The 16,146-nt window shown below is 41.2% G+C and overlaps 1 protein-coding gene and 1 long non-coding RNA gene across 4 annotated transcripts in view; one reads left to right on the top strand and one right to left on the bottom strand.

Moving 5' to 3' along the window:
* STEAP3 (STEAP3 metalloreductase) overlaps positions 1–7,330 on the bottom strand; it is a 27,844-nt gene extending 20,514 nt beyond the window's left edge. The window contains exon 1 of one of the 2 annotated variants that reach the window (XM_039355702.1): positions 7,136–7,330. The gene's annotated coding sequence lies outside the window, so the exon portion shown is untranslated. Of the gene's footprint in view, positions 1–6,886; positions 7,116–7,135 lie in introns of those variants that run through there. The other variant, XM_039355703.1, reaches the window with a different exon arrangement.
* Positions 4,716–16,146, top strand: LOC120313619. 2 transcript variants are annotated; one of them, XR_005558197.1, is made up of 3 exons: positions 4,716–6,514; positions 11,592–11,777; positions 15,471–16,146. It is a non-coding gene; the product is annotated as an uncharacterized LOC120313619 (long non-coding RNA). The 2 variants fall into 2 exon arrangements; XR_005558198.1 differs by lacking the exon at positions 4,716–6,514 and adding an exon at positions 7,303–7,418.

The raw sequence follows: 16,146 nt of genomic DNA, 5'->3' as shown, positions 1-16,146 counted from the left end.
CCTTTGTAATGTTTTGTGTGATCTCTGTTCTTTTTTTCAATAAAGCAATAAGTACTATAGGAATAACATGATAAAAATGTGAAAAGATGCAGCAAGTAATAGTAAAAAAAAACTATTACCAGTACGGCAAATCAGAAGTATTTCATAGTTGATTCAACTGTTTATCTTGGCCTTAATATTGATACGGAAACTTGGATATCTTTCAGTTAGTGTGCAAAATACTTTTTTCTCTTTAGATCTTAAAGGATTCTCTTAAATTATTTTTGGGGAGCATTGATTGAGCTTTTGATAATAATCTGAAAAGGGGATGGATTTAAAGGCCCCCAGCTGCTTCTGTCACCATATTTTTAGCAAACTGAAAAATTATCAAGTTTAAAGGTAATTTATTTGGAGAGAAAATGTGGTCTATCTTTCAGGTAAATGTAATAACAATTTCATCTCACATTTGCCCCAAAAAACACTGTAGCAAAGAGCAATTTAAACTGACATTGCCTACTTAAATTCTGTATTACAAGTTCATTCTCCCATTTCAGAACTCAACTACTTTATCCATTAGCAAAAGATCATTTTAGCCTTTCTTAACTAGTTTCTTGCTATAAATTTGGACCTTTCATTTCTGAACCAGAGAATTACAAGGGCGCAGGCCTGGATCGATTAAACCTGGGCTCAGGTTTTGTCACTGATGAAGTAATAGCTTCATGGAATTCTTTTCTCTCAGAATTCATTTGGTATGGCGGTAAAATAAAAATATAGGTTATCCTCAACTTACAAGAGTTCATTTAGTGACCATTCAAAGTTACAATGGCACTGAAAAAAGAGACTTATGATGGTTTTTCACAGTTAAGACCTTTGCGGCATTCCCCATGATCATGTGATCAAAATCCAGATGCTTGGCAACTGGTTTATATTTATGACCGTTGCTGTGTCCCAGGGTCATGTGATCACTTTTTGCAAGCTTCTGACAAGCAAAGTCAATGGGGAAGCCAGATTCACTTAACTTATCAAGTGCAGTGATTCACTTAACAACTGTGGCAAAACTCACTTAACAAATGTCTCACTTAGCAACCAAAATGGTGGGCTCAATTGTCATAAGTCAAGGGCTACCTGTATTTGTGACCTACACTGAAGGGCTGCTGTGAAGGTACATTTCATTCCACCATCTTCCTATGGAAAAGTTAGAAAAACTGATGATAAATAAGTAATATGGACTTAGCTAGCAATCAATACATTTCTGCCTTTTATATATTATTTAGAGCATTTATTATACTCTGCTCTTCAGCCAGAAAGGCTTTCAGAGAGAGAGAGATTTTTTTTTTTTTTTTTACTAATGAAAGCTTCTATTGGACTGAATTCAAAATGTGGACTGATCTGGAAACTTGGATGCCTCAGCTGCATTAGATAATAAAACTGGGTCAAAAAGAGATTTGTGGAAATTCAGATTTCCTGTTTCCTACTTTTGTTGTAAAATTACCTATTCCATTGCTTACAAAAAGACCTGGGTAGAATTGATCGTATTTTCCATGACGCTTGGTCCTGCTCATTATGAGTAATCAGATAAGAGAGGCTTAATTGATCTGAAGTCCCATCTCTTTGGCGTTCTTCAAAGTTAAATCTCTTGGAAATTTGCCCAGTAACAGTAAAAAACAAAAATCAATCCCCCTATTAATTCCTAATAAGAGGTAATATATGACTGATGCCTCATGTTGCTTTTTTTTTCTTAAGTTACCCAATTTCTGTATTGTTTCAACCTTCACAGATCAGCTATGATTTCAATGACACAAATACTGTGTCTTAATATTGAAGTTACTGATTGATGATCTGACAACTGATATAAATATTTGCTAAACTGGGAGGACAAACTAAAACGTTTTCCAGAATTCTCATTGTGGATTTTTTTCTGAAAGTATTTTGCAAAAATTTACTTTGTTTGTGGGAAGCTTGCAGAAAGAAAGTGAGTGGGGAAGCCAGGAGGAACCTACCGGTCCAAGGCCAGTGGCTGCTGCTGGGTGGAAGAGGGATGAGGGGGTACCTAGGGGGCTGCGTGAGAGTTGTTGCAGGGTTGGGAAGGGCATGTTGTGTGTGCCAGAGATGCCATGGGATTGGGGAGGGTAGACAGGTGGGCAGTGTAGGTCAGGAAGGGTGCTGTCTGGTATCCACAAAATGTGTGTTAGGTGGGACAGGGGTCCCCAACCACTGGTCAGGGCCGCGCATGCCAGCAACTGGTCTGCACAAACAAGCAAAGCCCCATCCACAAGATGCAGGCAGCACAAAAAACCTCTGGTCTGCAGAAAAACCTCTCTCCACGGAACCGGTCCCTGGTGCCCCAAAAGGTTGGGGAACTCTGAGGTAGGGCACATGGGAGGGCAGTTGATAGCAGAGGCTGAGAAGGGTGCATGGGGGTCATGAGGATGTGTAAGAGGTGCTGCATGGGTCAAGCAGGATGCACAGGCAGGGAATGGCACAGGTCAAGAAGAATGAATGGGGGTATGTGAGAGGTGCTGTGCAAGTCAGGGATGGTGTGTGGGTGGTGACACTGTGGATTGGAAAAGTTGCCTGGGTGCGTTTAGGAGAGTGCAAGAAGTGCCATAGAGCTCAGAGATGGTGCACAGGAGACTGGCATGAGTTGGGAATGGTGCATGGAGTACCCATAAGAGGTGCTGCGCATGTCAGGGCTGATGTGGATGGAGAAGGGTGCATGGAGGCATGCAGGAGGTGCCTTGTGGGTTAAGGGATGGAATATACACTTGGAGATTCAGTGGATCGGGGCTTTGGCAACACACAGCTTTTCCCAGAGACAGGCCCCGATTAAGAGACTGCACAGTACCAAGCTGGATGAGGGAGGGAAGAAGAGGTTCAGGGTAGCCATACCCTAGAATCTGTCAGGATATATCTAGTAGGTTAGAAGGTTCTAGCTTTAGTTTGACAAGACTCTGGCCCTTAGGTGTTAAGCAAATAAAAGAGTAAACTTGATTGGATCTTACTGGGTTCTCTGGGCTTGGATCAACATTGGGGTGAGCAAGAGGTGGCCCTCCCCTTTCCATTAAGCAGGTAAGTGGTGATAAGTGGTGGGTGGGGGGAATGAGGCTGACAGGGAAAATGTCATATAGATTGTTGAAAATGCAGATCACATCTGCAGCAGCTGCCCAGTGACACAGGCGGCAGCCGCCTCTCCAGATTTTGGGCACATTCTGTAAGTTAGCTCACTTGTGGTACCCTGATTCAAAAATTGTTGCCCTATGATGCATTACTTTGTCCAGGTAAAGATCGTGATGAGAGTTTTAGTAATATATAGCTTGCTTCCTCATATAATTACTAGTGTAGTCTAATTCCTGCTTGCTCAATACGGTGAATTTCTGTATTAACCCGTGTTTGAGTTGGCCCTCTTTATAGTGTTTCTGGCTCCTTTACTTTTTGCTATATGTATATTTAGGACTTTCAAAATAGCACTGTCCGAATACTGAACTTTATTGTGATCAGCCCAGTAAAGCTTAATACTTCTTTTTAAAACAAAGATAAGGTTGAGACAATTTAACACTCTATGTTGCTGCCTCCTTCAGCCTATTTGGCCTTTGTTTTTTTTACTTTAGGAAATGGATTATTTCAAGGTGTATAGGGAAAACTATTTAAATATTCTTAGGGCAAAAGATCACATTCCTGTAATAAATGCATGTTTTCTCTGGCTAGAATAAAAATTAAGAAAGTGTACCATAAAGACTATAATGCAAATGGAAAGATAACTGATACATACATTCATTAACTTCAACTAAGCAATTTGTTGCATCTGATCTTTAACCTCTTCTGCCCTTACATGTTACCAAAATATATCTGATACTCTTTCCTCGGTTTTTACCTTCTCTGAATCTGAGGGACCCTTTGGAGATCTTGAAGACAGTACGACACTTTCCCCCACCAGATCTGGTGGCCAAAATCACCACAAATTCTTATGTACAGGCAATGCTGCAGGTGATATGAGTTATATACTGCAATGAACTGGCCAAGAGAACTTCATCATATTCCAGAAGTAATTAAATATTACCACAGAGCCATTCTGATATACAGGGAGAATGTGGGTGCCAAAGTAGCTAATGTACTTCTTAAGAACAATGAAACTTAGAATCAATCCATGTATCCTCCTGCCAACTGCTACCAACTAGGAGAAAAAACAGTAAATGGAGCCATTTTCAACTTTTTCCTTTGAAACTAAGGATATAAAATCTGCCTTATTGCTACTGTCCCTTTTTTTAAAAGAAGTTTTTGAAACAAGTTTCCTAACAAAGGCAAACACTTGAGAACTACAACTTTTCTCACAAAATTCTACTCTGTAAACTTACTGTTAACCTGGCCATCGGCATTTTGTCATGTGTAACAACCAATATAAACATATGCTCTTTTAATCATTAGCTTTTTTTTGGTTTTGGCCTTCTAGTCAGTGTTGATTCCTGGCATTTACTTGGACAAGTTTCTGTTGTTTTCTTGGCAAGATTTTAGAACAGATTTTGCCCTTGCCAGCTTCCTATGGCTGAGAGTGTGCGATTGGCCCCAGGTAATCTAGCTTGCTTTGTTTTTAAGGTAGGACTAGAACAGGCGTAGGCAACCTTGGCTCTTTTATGACTCCTGGACTTCAACTCCCAGAATTCCTGAGCTATGCTGGCTCAGGAATTCTGGGAGTTGAAGTCCACGAGTCATAAAAGAGCCAAGGTTGCCTACACCTGGACTAGAACTTGCTGTATTCCAGTTTCTATCCTGGTGCTTTAATCACCACGCTAAACTAGCTCACAGTAATTAGTTTAGACCAGTGTCTTTCAACTATGGCGGCTTGAAGAGGTATGGATTTTAACTCTCACTCAGCATGCTGACTGAAGAATACTAAGAGTTGAAGTCCACACATCTTAAAGCTGGCAAAGTTGAGGAACATGGTTTAGGCAAAGAAAGATGTTTGTTTGTAAGAGATACTGACAGGCATAAGGCAAACTCTTATCAAGAGAGGTGCAGTAGAGAATGTTTGACGTCTGATAATTTACTCTATTTTGTGATCACATTTAAAAAGTTAGAAAACATTTAAGAATTGATGGCAGAGAAACATTGAGTAAGTTGAACAACATATGGAGGATTTTTAAAAAAAATCTTAAAAGAAGCTTTTCATCCATAAAAGCTTATGCCAGCCAGGATGGCCTAAAATTTGTAGTCTCAACAAATCCTGAGTTTACCAAATTAGGAAGAGTAGTTTATGGCACAATAAACACATTTAGAGGCAAGACAAGAATCAATGGAGTGCTTCATTCAAAAGCTCAACTTTTCCCTCATATTACTTTCACTGAGCGGCTGAAAAATTTCATACCTCCCTACTCTAATCCACTAACTGTTCACAACAGGTATGAAATCATAGTTGACAGGTATAATTTTCTCCACAACAGTTTAATCCACCATTCAGGCAGTTAAGTATTTTGCATCTGCCTTGTTCAGATGCCAGCATCTAGCTGTCCTTTGTGAATTAAAAAATAATAACAGGGATGTGATTTGATGCTTGAATGGGGGACCACCAGGAATCCATAAGACTGGAAAATTAAAAAAAAAAGTATCCTGGAAAAGAGCAGGGGCTAATAACTCCCATATTTTTGCCAACAGAATTATGTCCATGAAGTCATCAGGAACAGAGCTCAGCCTCAAACAGTTCCTTTTACAAATCTTGTTAATAGAGGATGGTGGGAAAGCAATTAATGGAAAAAAGTGTGTGTTTTTTTTAAATTACCTCTCCTACTCTATTGATGTATTATTCTCCTTGTATTCCTGTTTTGCCATTGTTTATTTTATTGTTCTGTTATTTCACTTCTGTTTACACTCCTTTCATTTTTCTTCCTTTTTGTAGCCCAGAGACAACATAGGCAGCAATAAATTTAACAAATAAATAAATTGGCAGTATGGAAACGTAAAACCTTTTACTGGAAACTTTTTTTCCCTCCTAAAGTCGACTGCTGAGGCAAGGTTGCCACAACAGAGTGGGTCAAGGCAACACAGCCTACATTAAAGTAATCCAGGTGGGTGCAGTAAGTGGAAAGCGAGGAGCAGGTGAAGGAATACCGCTACCAACACTAAGACCGCCATTCATCCCGAACAGGTTTCAGTTTGCACTTCAATCCGATGGGGCGTTCGCTATACTGTCGCTTTAAACGGCACCCATGCAACCACAAATCAGACCTGAGCACACTTCAGAAAGCGGAGCCCCAGTCAACGGCCCTCTTTTATCTAACGCCGTGCAGATTACTCCCATAGACTGATAACGGTAGCTGCCAAGCGATTAGTTTCCGGAAGATGAAACAAGAAGCCGGCTCTTTTCTACCCAGACTCTTGGAAATAGGAAAATAAGGAGGTCCCCTCGGCTTTAGCAAAGCAGAGCAAAGAGAGAAACACAAGCAGGAGAGGCGAGACTGCCCGGAACTGAAAAGCAGAGGCGAGCTAACGTGGAGAGCAGAAGGGGAACGGTCATCGAGACGGGAAGGGGGCTCCATAGTTGCGTGTGTGTGTGTGTGGGGGGGCGCGCTGGATGCGGGAGACCATCATTGAGACCTTGCACTGAGGGGCGCGGCCTGTCGCTCACAAGGGGACCCAAGGAAGGGAAAGGCTTCACAAGCGAGGCGGGCAGCGTCGCCTTTCGACCGGGCCCCTTCCTGCGCTTTAGGGGCTCCTTTGAGCCTCTTTCCCCCACCCCTTTCCCCAGAGGCGCTCGCTCGCTCGCTCCCCCCCCACCCCACCCCGCTGGTCTTCCACGCACGGCCAGCAAATGGCATTCAGCCACGCAGCCCCGCCACGCGAGGAGCCGCCACCAACTCGGAGTCCAGCCCAAGGGAGGCTTTCTCGAGGTTTCCCCAGCTCGGGCTGTGGTACTCAACGCTCTACGGGGGGCCAGGGCAGACGGCGAAGCAAAGGAGAAAGTGGGCGATTTATTTTATTTTTTATTTTTGGCCGCGCTCGCAGGGCGAGGGAATAAAAACGGCGGACTCCTCCCCTTCTCCTCCCGCCAGCTAGCTTTGGCTTTCCCCGCCTCACTCCAGGAGCGATCTCGACCTGCCTTGCTCGTTCCTGATCCGGGCCTGGGGAAGCGGCTGGTGGGTGGCTCAAAGCCCGGCCGCGCTCTTACCTCTTGGAGGGCGGTGGATCCTGAGCTCCGGCTCCTGGGGTAGAGTACAAAGCTGTCCCGCCCTTTTCGCTTGCTTTATCCGGGGAAGAAAAAAAAGCAACACCCGTACAAATGTCGAACAAACAGGTTTTAACGCTTCGCCCTAGGCAAAGCTAGCTAAATAATCTCTCCCCGTCAAAACGCTCAAAAAGGAACTAATTACGTCGTTCCTTCGACCCAAATCAGTTTCGGTTTGCAACAGCTGTGACTCCCCCTGACGTCTTGAGTGGCCAATAGATCTCAGGTGAATCTGCCTCCGCCGGGGCTTTTGATGCTAAAAAGTAAACTTTCCCTTTGAGCTCCAAGAGAGAAATGCAATAAATATTACGTAAAAGTTGTGTCCAAGACAGGGAAGCCTCTCTTAAGTTGATTTTGAAAAAGCTAAGTGAGCGTCGTCTTGAGTTGGTTTCTCCTTGGGAAGGAGACCACCAAGAAATCCAAGACTGGAGGGTGGGCTCACAAATTAATATCATCACCACTAGAAGTCAGCATAGGGAAGCCTCTTCAGTCTTGTTCCAAAGAAAAGCTACATGGAGATAAGAAGCTCAACAGGGACTTGAGGCTGGGGAATGCTACTGTATATTAAAGAAACTCATTCTGATTTTCTAGTCCAGCTGGGAGACATCTTTGGTTTAGCCTCATCTCAGGTTTACTAGTTCCTATATCAGAGCTCAGCTTTCCTCACAGGGATGTTGTAAAAACAACATGGGGTGAACAATACTGTGAATAATCAAGGTTTAAATAAAGCTGGCAATTGTAGATTTCAAGATTTCTTTTTATTTTATTTAGTACATCAGTGTATACAGCCTCCCACAATTGTGACTCTGGATGGTACAACAAAGGATTAAAAACAAAAGCATAAACAATAATGAGATAAAAGGAAGCCCAGGATGTCTATTTAAAAATAATAACTTTTGCTGTAACTGGAACTTTATGCAGTTGACCAGAACTAATCCCAAAGCAAGCTTAATTTAACTGAGGAAAAGTCACTCAGTTTTTCATTTCTTAGTTAGGTTCAGCTTCAGCATTTCATCAAGTTTTTTCTGGAATTATCTCTTTCATACATGACAATCATCATAAATGTAATGTAAGCTAAAAATGACCAGAGCAGGTGGCAGTGCCTAGCTGACCTTGGTTGATTCAGAAAAGAGGTGGTTAATCTACAGATAGAGAAGAAATCATCCTGCAGGAAAGCAATGACAATCTCTTAAGTGCAATGTTTCCCAACCTTAGGAATTTTAAGAAGTGTGGACTTCAACTCCCAGAATTCCCTATCCAGCATGGCTGGCTGGGGGATTCTGGGAGTTGAAGTCTGTACATTTTAAAGCTCCCAAATTTGGGAAACACTGCCTTAGTATCAAGGAAGTAACACCGGCATATCTGTGTAGCCATCATATTTGATGCAGGCTACCCTGATGTCCCACAGGATAGGATCCAAAAAGTCAAAATGGTTACAACAGTGCAGAAAAAGCTCTGCCTGTTTTTATGTGCATCACAGAGTTTCAATCCCCCCCCCCATGGCTGCCACCTTGATCTTTTTGACCACATGCAGATACTCCTAGACATAAGGCCGCTTGATATAATTGCATGTTTTTTTTTTAAAGAAAAGCAAAAGTGGAAAGTGGAACAAAAGATGAGAGGAAGAAATGCAGAGAATGGAAGGAGCTTATTATGAAGCAAGAATGGGAAGCTGAAACAAGGAGGTTAGGCTAAGCAAGGACAGGAAAGATAGAGCAAGAAGATAAAAAGTAGCCATTACATTGGATGTCCCCTTTTCTCTGAAGCTTGTGATTCTTTTCTTTCTTTACAGCACACAAATGGAAATCACATCCATACAAAAGAAAGAACTTTTTTCTCCCTTTGTATGATCTATACCAGGGGTCCCCAACCCCTGGTCTGTGGACCGTCACCGGTCCGCAGCATGCCAGCAAGCGGGCCGCACAAACAAGCAAAGCTCCATCCTTGGGATGCAGGCAGTATTCAAAACCACACCCTCTCTGGTCCATGGAAAAACCTTTCTCCATGGCCCCGGTCCCTGGTGCCCAAAAGTTTGGAGATCTCTAATCTATACAGATGTGTAGAGCAAGCCAGAGCATAAAAAAGGTGCTGTAGTACAAATATACATTCTGTTCTACTAGGACAGGGTGGGCAACTAGATCTGTGGACTTCAACTCCCAGAATTCCTGAGATGGCTCAGAAATTCTGGGAATTGAAGTCTGCAGGTCATAAAGTTGTCATAGTTGCCCACTCCTGTACTAAGATATTTAGGAAAGGGCCTTCTGCCTGATCCTTTATTCTTGAACAGTAAATGTGTTTCTTTCCTTGTCTTTGACCTTCTTATCCCTTCCTTTCTCTTTTCTTTTGGAGAACAGGTATGGTGTTTTCCTGCAACTGGGCTTTTAAAAAGCTCCCATTGCTTTTAATAGAAGAGGACTTTCTTCCTTCAAGCATAATTGTGGCATGGAGGATGCTGAAGGGATCAGACTCTCAGGTCCATTGACACCTTTTTTTTTCTGCCTAAGCCTAATTGCCATATAGAAAGTGGTGAGATCAGGATTAATTCTTTCCTCTTCAATGGCAAATCGGCTGCCTCACCTTTCTGCAGAGGCAATTGGGCCTAGGCAAAAAGCCTGCTGCTTCTACCTTGATTTAAAAAGATCATCCAAGTCTCTGATATATAGGCTGGGATCTTAGGCAGGTCTTTCTACCCTCTCTTGTATTGTTGAGTATGTATCTTTCCATGGCTCTTTGTACCACTCGAAGCTTTTGTGTCAATTGTGAGGTTAGTGTCCATGTTTCACTGGCATATGTTAGAGGAGGCAGCACACACTGATCAAAAACGTTTTTCTTCAGGCATAGGGGGGAGGTTGTTCTTGAAAATTACGCTTAGCTTGCTGAAGGCCTGCCAACCACATGTAACACGCTCTTCAATTTCCTTTATTGTATCATCTTCCATTGAGGTCTGTTGGCCAAGGTATGTGTAGTGGTCTACTAAGTCTAGTTCTTCTCAGATATATATATATATATATATATATATATATATATATATATATATATATATATATATATATATATATACATACATACATACATACATATACACATACATCTTTCTTTCTTTCTTTCTTTCTTTCTTTCTTTCTTTCTTTCTTTCTTTCTTTCTTTCTTTCTTTCTTTCTTTCTTTCTTTCTTTCATGAATTTATTAAACATAACCTGGCTCTTTTTCAAGTGTATTTTTAAGCCAAATGGTTCTTCTGCTTTGTGCAGCTACTGTATGTGTCTTTGTAGCTCTTCTGGGTCTTGGTGAGAAGAGAACAACATCATCTCTTAATGGCAGGTGGAGCAAAGTAGTCATAGAATGGTTCCCACGTGATAAAAAGCCTCCATGAAAGAGACCTAAAACAAGATGGATTGATGACATCAGCAAGTATTGCAGGCCCAAGTGGCAAAGAAAGCTCAGGACCGTATTGGTTGGAAACATGCGGATGAGGCCTTCATCCTGCAGTAGATAGACAATGGCTAAGATGATGATGATGATGATGAAGACAATCTTTTTAATAATGCCTTTATCTTTTTGCAATGACTGCTTTATGTATTTTTATTGACTTTATTTATGCTGTTTTACTGACTCTTGTGTGCTACTCAGATTTGCTTCTGTGAGAAATAAATTATAAGGTGTATATGTATGTGTATATATATATATATATATACATATATATATATATATATATATATATATATATATATATATATAGAGAGAGAGAGAGAGAGAGAGAGACACACACACACACACACAGAGAGAGAGAGAGAGAGAGAGAGAGAGAGAGAGAGAGAGAGAGAGAGAGAGCTTCTTTATATACATTTCTAACAAAGGCCTGCAGAAACTTTTTTTTTAAAAAATAAGCCTTGAACTGTCATAGCCTGTTGGAGAAGCAAAAGAGTTCTAAAGCCTTTAAGAGAAAATAAAAGATAGAAAACTATTGCAAATGATTATTTGCAAATTACAGTATCACAGTTCAGAATAATATTCTACCATTTCCTGTCTGCAGTGAAAACTAAAGCAGGGAAAAAGCATTGTCAAACACTTAGCATTTCATGGTGGTTTAGAAATAAAAACTTTTAGAAGGATGGAAAGTTGATTACACCAAAGGAATGCCTTCCAGTTTATAGTGTCAGTGCTGCATTGCGATCTGTTTTTTATCCTTTGCATTCTGAGTCTTTATTAGCCTTCCTGAATCAAATGCTTCTCTAGATGTTCTGGAGTTAAATTTTCCAGAATTCTCAACCAGAATTTGCCTGGAAATTCTGTGAGTTATAATATTAGCACATCTGGGTGCCACCAGGGGAAAATTGAACAAGATGTACATGTGCTGCCCAATGAGCTGTTTGAATTGAATAGTATCATTTCTTTTCCAGATCCTATTTTTGAATACTTCCTTCTAGAAAACGGACAACAAACTTCCCTGCAAGTAGGAAGTCAGCAAAACTACATGAAAATTCAGACTGAAATTTCCTCTAGGACACCTGATGTTCGAGCTTTCATCCCCACATCCAAAAGAAGCATTTCAGAAAGCCTATGGTTGAAACAGAGCACTTTGAAAGGTTTGGTGTACTGTAGTACCTCATTCTGTGAGAACCAAGCTTTAAACCAGTAGCATCTGAGAGGCAGGAAATGGGCGAAGGAGAGGGCTTCACTGCCACTGAGTTCATTATATGCAAAATCCAGTTTGCAGAAACCCACAGAGAAGAAATAATGACGGGTGGATTATACTGCCATCAGCATCCTGTGCCAAGATAGCACCAGTTTCTCTTCTTGGACAGGAGCCTGACATAGACTTTAATTTTCTCTTAGCCAGCCCATTTTATACTGTAGATATATATGTGGCCTGTTTCTGTGGGAGGGTGTGATTATTCTTTTTTTTTTCAAGCATGTTATCAGTAGCCAGTCCTTTACAGCCCCTGAAGTGCCAAAATGTATAAAGACTGATAACAGAGTTTACTCTAGCTAGACTAGGAGAATGTCGTTGACCTGAGAATAAGATAAGTAACTTGATCCTTTCCATTAGACCCAAAATGCTTACTAGGATGGCCAGATGAAGGCAGGAAGACACAGGACAGGTGGTCCTTGACTTACAACCATTTGTTCAAAGTTACAATAGCAATAGCCTAATTATATACCACTTCACGGTGGCATTGAAAAAGTGACTTAGGATCATTTTTCGCACTAATGACCGTTGCAGCATTCCCATGGTCATGTGATCAAAACTCAGATGCTTGGCAACTGGTTCACATTTATGACGGTTGCGGTGTCCCCGGGAGATGTGATCACCTTTTGTGATCTTCCAACAAGCAAAGTCAATGGGAAAACCAGATTCACTTAACAACCGTGTTACTAACTTAATTGCAGTGATTGACTTAACAATTGAAAGGTCATAAAACGGGGCAAAACTCACATAATTGTCTCACTGAGCAACAGAAATGGGGAAGGGGCCAGTTTCATGGAAGCCAGTAAACAGAAGAATATGGCGTTGCCGTTTTTATTTTTGGCTGCTACCCCGAAATCACTTTCTAATCCTGGAGGAATCCTGGCATTTAGTCAAGCAGCTTGGGGACAGTGGATGAAGGGCAGTCTGTTGGCTGACAAACTAAATATATAACATGGCCTGATGCCTTATGGATGCCTGGAACATGGGAGCTTCCAGCTAGTACAATCTGCTGAGAAAATGTCAGCTCCATGCAGAATAAGCATTCAATCATTCCTTCAACCATCTTCTGAACAGCTTCTCCTCCCTACCCCCTGCCCTCAATTTCTTTCTCTCTTATTCTTCCTCCTTTTCTCATCTATCAATCTATCCGAATACAGCTGGAAGGGACCTTGGAGGTCTTCTAGTCCAACCCCCTGCTCAAGCAGGAGACCCGATACAATTTGGGACAAGTGGCTGTCCAGTCTCTTCTTAAAAACTTCCAGTGATGAAGCATCCTCAACTTCTGAAGGCAAGCTGTTCCACTGGTTAATTGTTCTCACTGTTAGAAAGTTTGCCCTTAATTCCAGGTTGCTTCTCTCCTTGATTAGTTCCCATTGTTTCTTGTCTCGCCTTCTGGTACTTTGGAAAATAAGTTGACCTCCTCTTCTTTGTGGCAGCCCCTCAAATACTGGAATACTGCTATCATGCCCCCCCCCTAGTCTTTTTTTCCTCTAGACTGGCCCTACCCAGTTCCTGAAACCCTTCTTCATATGTTTTAGTCTCCAGGCCTTCAGCAGAAATGAATCTACTCACATTCATTTTCATATTTTGCTCTCTCATTTGCATCTTCAGTGCCATCATACATGTGAAATAACATGAGAACACAATAAATTGGAAAATTATGTCTAACAGCTGCTGTGAACTCCTACCACAAATTCCCTTTTATCCCTAGTTCCAGCACTGCACTAAGTAGCCTGAAGATGGGCCGCAAGGGGCACTCATTTTGTCAGCTATCTGCAAATCGGGAGGTGATGGTAGGGGAGAAATCAAGCTTAAAAGTGAAACCAATGAAGGAAAAATGCTTGGAATCAGGAATGGGAGTTCCATGGAACAGCACTCTTTGCTATGAAGATCATACCCAAAGTGTTCAAGCAATATGTAGTTTGAGAGATCTTAATTTGTTTAAGTGAGAGAACAATCTAAGAAAGGTAGCAGTCTTCTGTTAAGGGGCTTGGAATATCTGCCTTTCTAGATTGTACCAACTTGTTCTGAAACAAGCAGAACATGCTTTCACCTGCATGGCCTGCTTCCCGGTGCAAGGAAGGCCCACAAAGAGAGAAATCCACAATGCTATCCTTGTCCTGCTCCCAGCTCATTGCAAAGACAAGCTCCACCAGCACAGGGCCTGCTGTATGGTCTGTGTGGTGCCCTTCATTTCCTAGTAGGTAAATATCTCTGCTCTGACTGGCTACTGTGTGCTGAGGTGGAATGACCCTTCCCTCTGGTCATCAATTGTTGCCCTCTATGGTCAATTTATCCAGGGATTCTGGACTAATGAAAGGCTGGTTTTCCCTCTCCTTTTTTAAAAAATACCAGTTGAAGTTTCCCCTCTGATCCAAGTGATAGGAAGTTAGATAAAACTATGTTTTCTCTTTCTTTCTTTCTTTCTTTCTTTCTTTCTTTCTTTCTTTCTTTCTTTCTTTCTTTCTTTCTTCCTTCCTTCCTTCCTTCCTTCCTTCCTTCCTTCCTTCCTTCCTTCCTTCCTTCCTTCAGGTGAAATTGACAATGATTCTTCCAGTTTCCTGTCTAGTGGGGATGAGAGGAAGAATGATAAAATGGCTATATTTTCTCTCTATTTCTATCCCTCCCCCCCCCCTTCCTAGGGACTTAGAAAAAGGTTAATTTGGCAAGATTTCTTTCAGTTTCTCCTTCTGGGTGAACTGTGATGGTGTTTTCTCCATTATCAGTGGACATACCCAATAGGAAGGTGTCAAATGGGAAGGGAAGCCCACAGAGCTGGGCTCTTACAAAAGGTCTATCAGTGGAAAACATACATCCTTAAAGACCCATCTAGAAATGTTTGCTTTCCTTGCATGGGAGGGAAGGACAAAGGCCAAGGAGAATCCACAAATGGTATGCTAACTGGTAACTATGTCTGAAGAGAACATTTGGTCAGTATTATTGGCAGAGCTTGAAATCCAGGCATTAATTTCTTCAAATGGCTTATTTCTAGCTGGTATCTACAGGTAAGCAGCTTAAAGAGGCCATGTGAAATTGCCCTAAAATCCAAGGTTTCATTTTTGTTGCAGAATATATTAATTAATATATTGGCACATTGCGAACATGTTGGCTATCGCTGACATTATTCCAATTTACTTAAAATATTAAAAATCACTCTGACAAAGGAAGTCTGAAGGGATTTGGTTCCTAAGGATACAACATGTGACCAAATTCCTCTACCTCTCTTGCTGTTTAAGTATGTGGCAAAAAACCACAGCCACAAACAGCTTCCCAGTGAAAATACACAAAAGGATAATAACAATCTTCAGCAATTTACTGAGTTAGGGGGGGGGGGAATTCCTTATCTGAAATATGTCTTCTGTGAAGTAGCCCTGAAATATAAAAAAGACAAAACTAAGTTAGGAAAAAGGCTATCCACCCACCCCTGTTTGGGTGGGCAATTAAGATAAAAATAATTCAGAGGGAAAGGAAATCTGGGAGTTACACACAGTGATAATTGCCTATTGAAAGTAGCCATTGTGTAAAGATCTGGGTGAGCAAATATATGGAAGTGAACCAAATAGACTATACTTTTTTGTTTTGTCTCCAGGCAGCCTCTCTTGAGATCTGTGCACAGGAATGATGACAGGTAAATACTGGCAATGCTTAACCTATTTTATCTGCAACATCAGAAGGCAAAGTCACAATGGTAGGATTTGACAATTGCTGCATAAATTTTGCTGGGGAACTGCAAAATGGAGCAAACTCCTAAATTGGTGCTGAACAATTTGGTGAAATAGGTCATGAACTGGCTTCTTGTTTCAGTTCAAATTCACTTTAAGTATGTTTCTTGGAGATGACATTTCCTTATCCTGCAATACAATTATAACAATTTGTGTGACAGAAATATATCTAGCATTCTTACTACAAAGAAAAAAGCTGAAAGTATTCTGTTGAACATATTTGGAAAGATATTTCTGATCACCATCTAGTGGACAAAATGGAATGTTTTTTTTTTTAAAAAAAAAACTTTAGAAAGATTTCAATAATGCATTCCTTGCTTTTCTCAAAAAAGAAACAAGCGTTGGTAATGCATTAATAAGTAATGATTCTGACTTGTTCACCTATAGTTTCGGGTGGTAGCTGAAGAATTCAATACCACACAATAATTATAACTATGATAGCAGTGTTCCAATATCTCGGGCTGCCATAATGAAGAGGGAGTCAAGCTATTCTCCAAAGCACCTGAAGGCAGGATAAGAAGCAATGGGTGGAAACCAACCAAA

Source organism: Crotalus tigris, unplaced genomic scaffold (assembly GCF_016545835.1).
Source record: "Crotalus tigris isolate CLP2741 ecotype Arizona unplaced genomic scaffold, ASM1654583v1 scf7180000018737.1251358, whole genome shotgun sequence".
Taxonomy (NCBI): domain Eukaryota; kingdom Metazoa; phylum Chordata; class Lepidosauria; order Squamata; family Viperidae; genus Crotalus; species Crotalus tigris.
The sequence above is the reverse complement of the archived record's forward strand: the minus strand, read 5'-3'. Positions and strand labels throughout refer to the sequence as shown.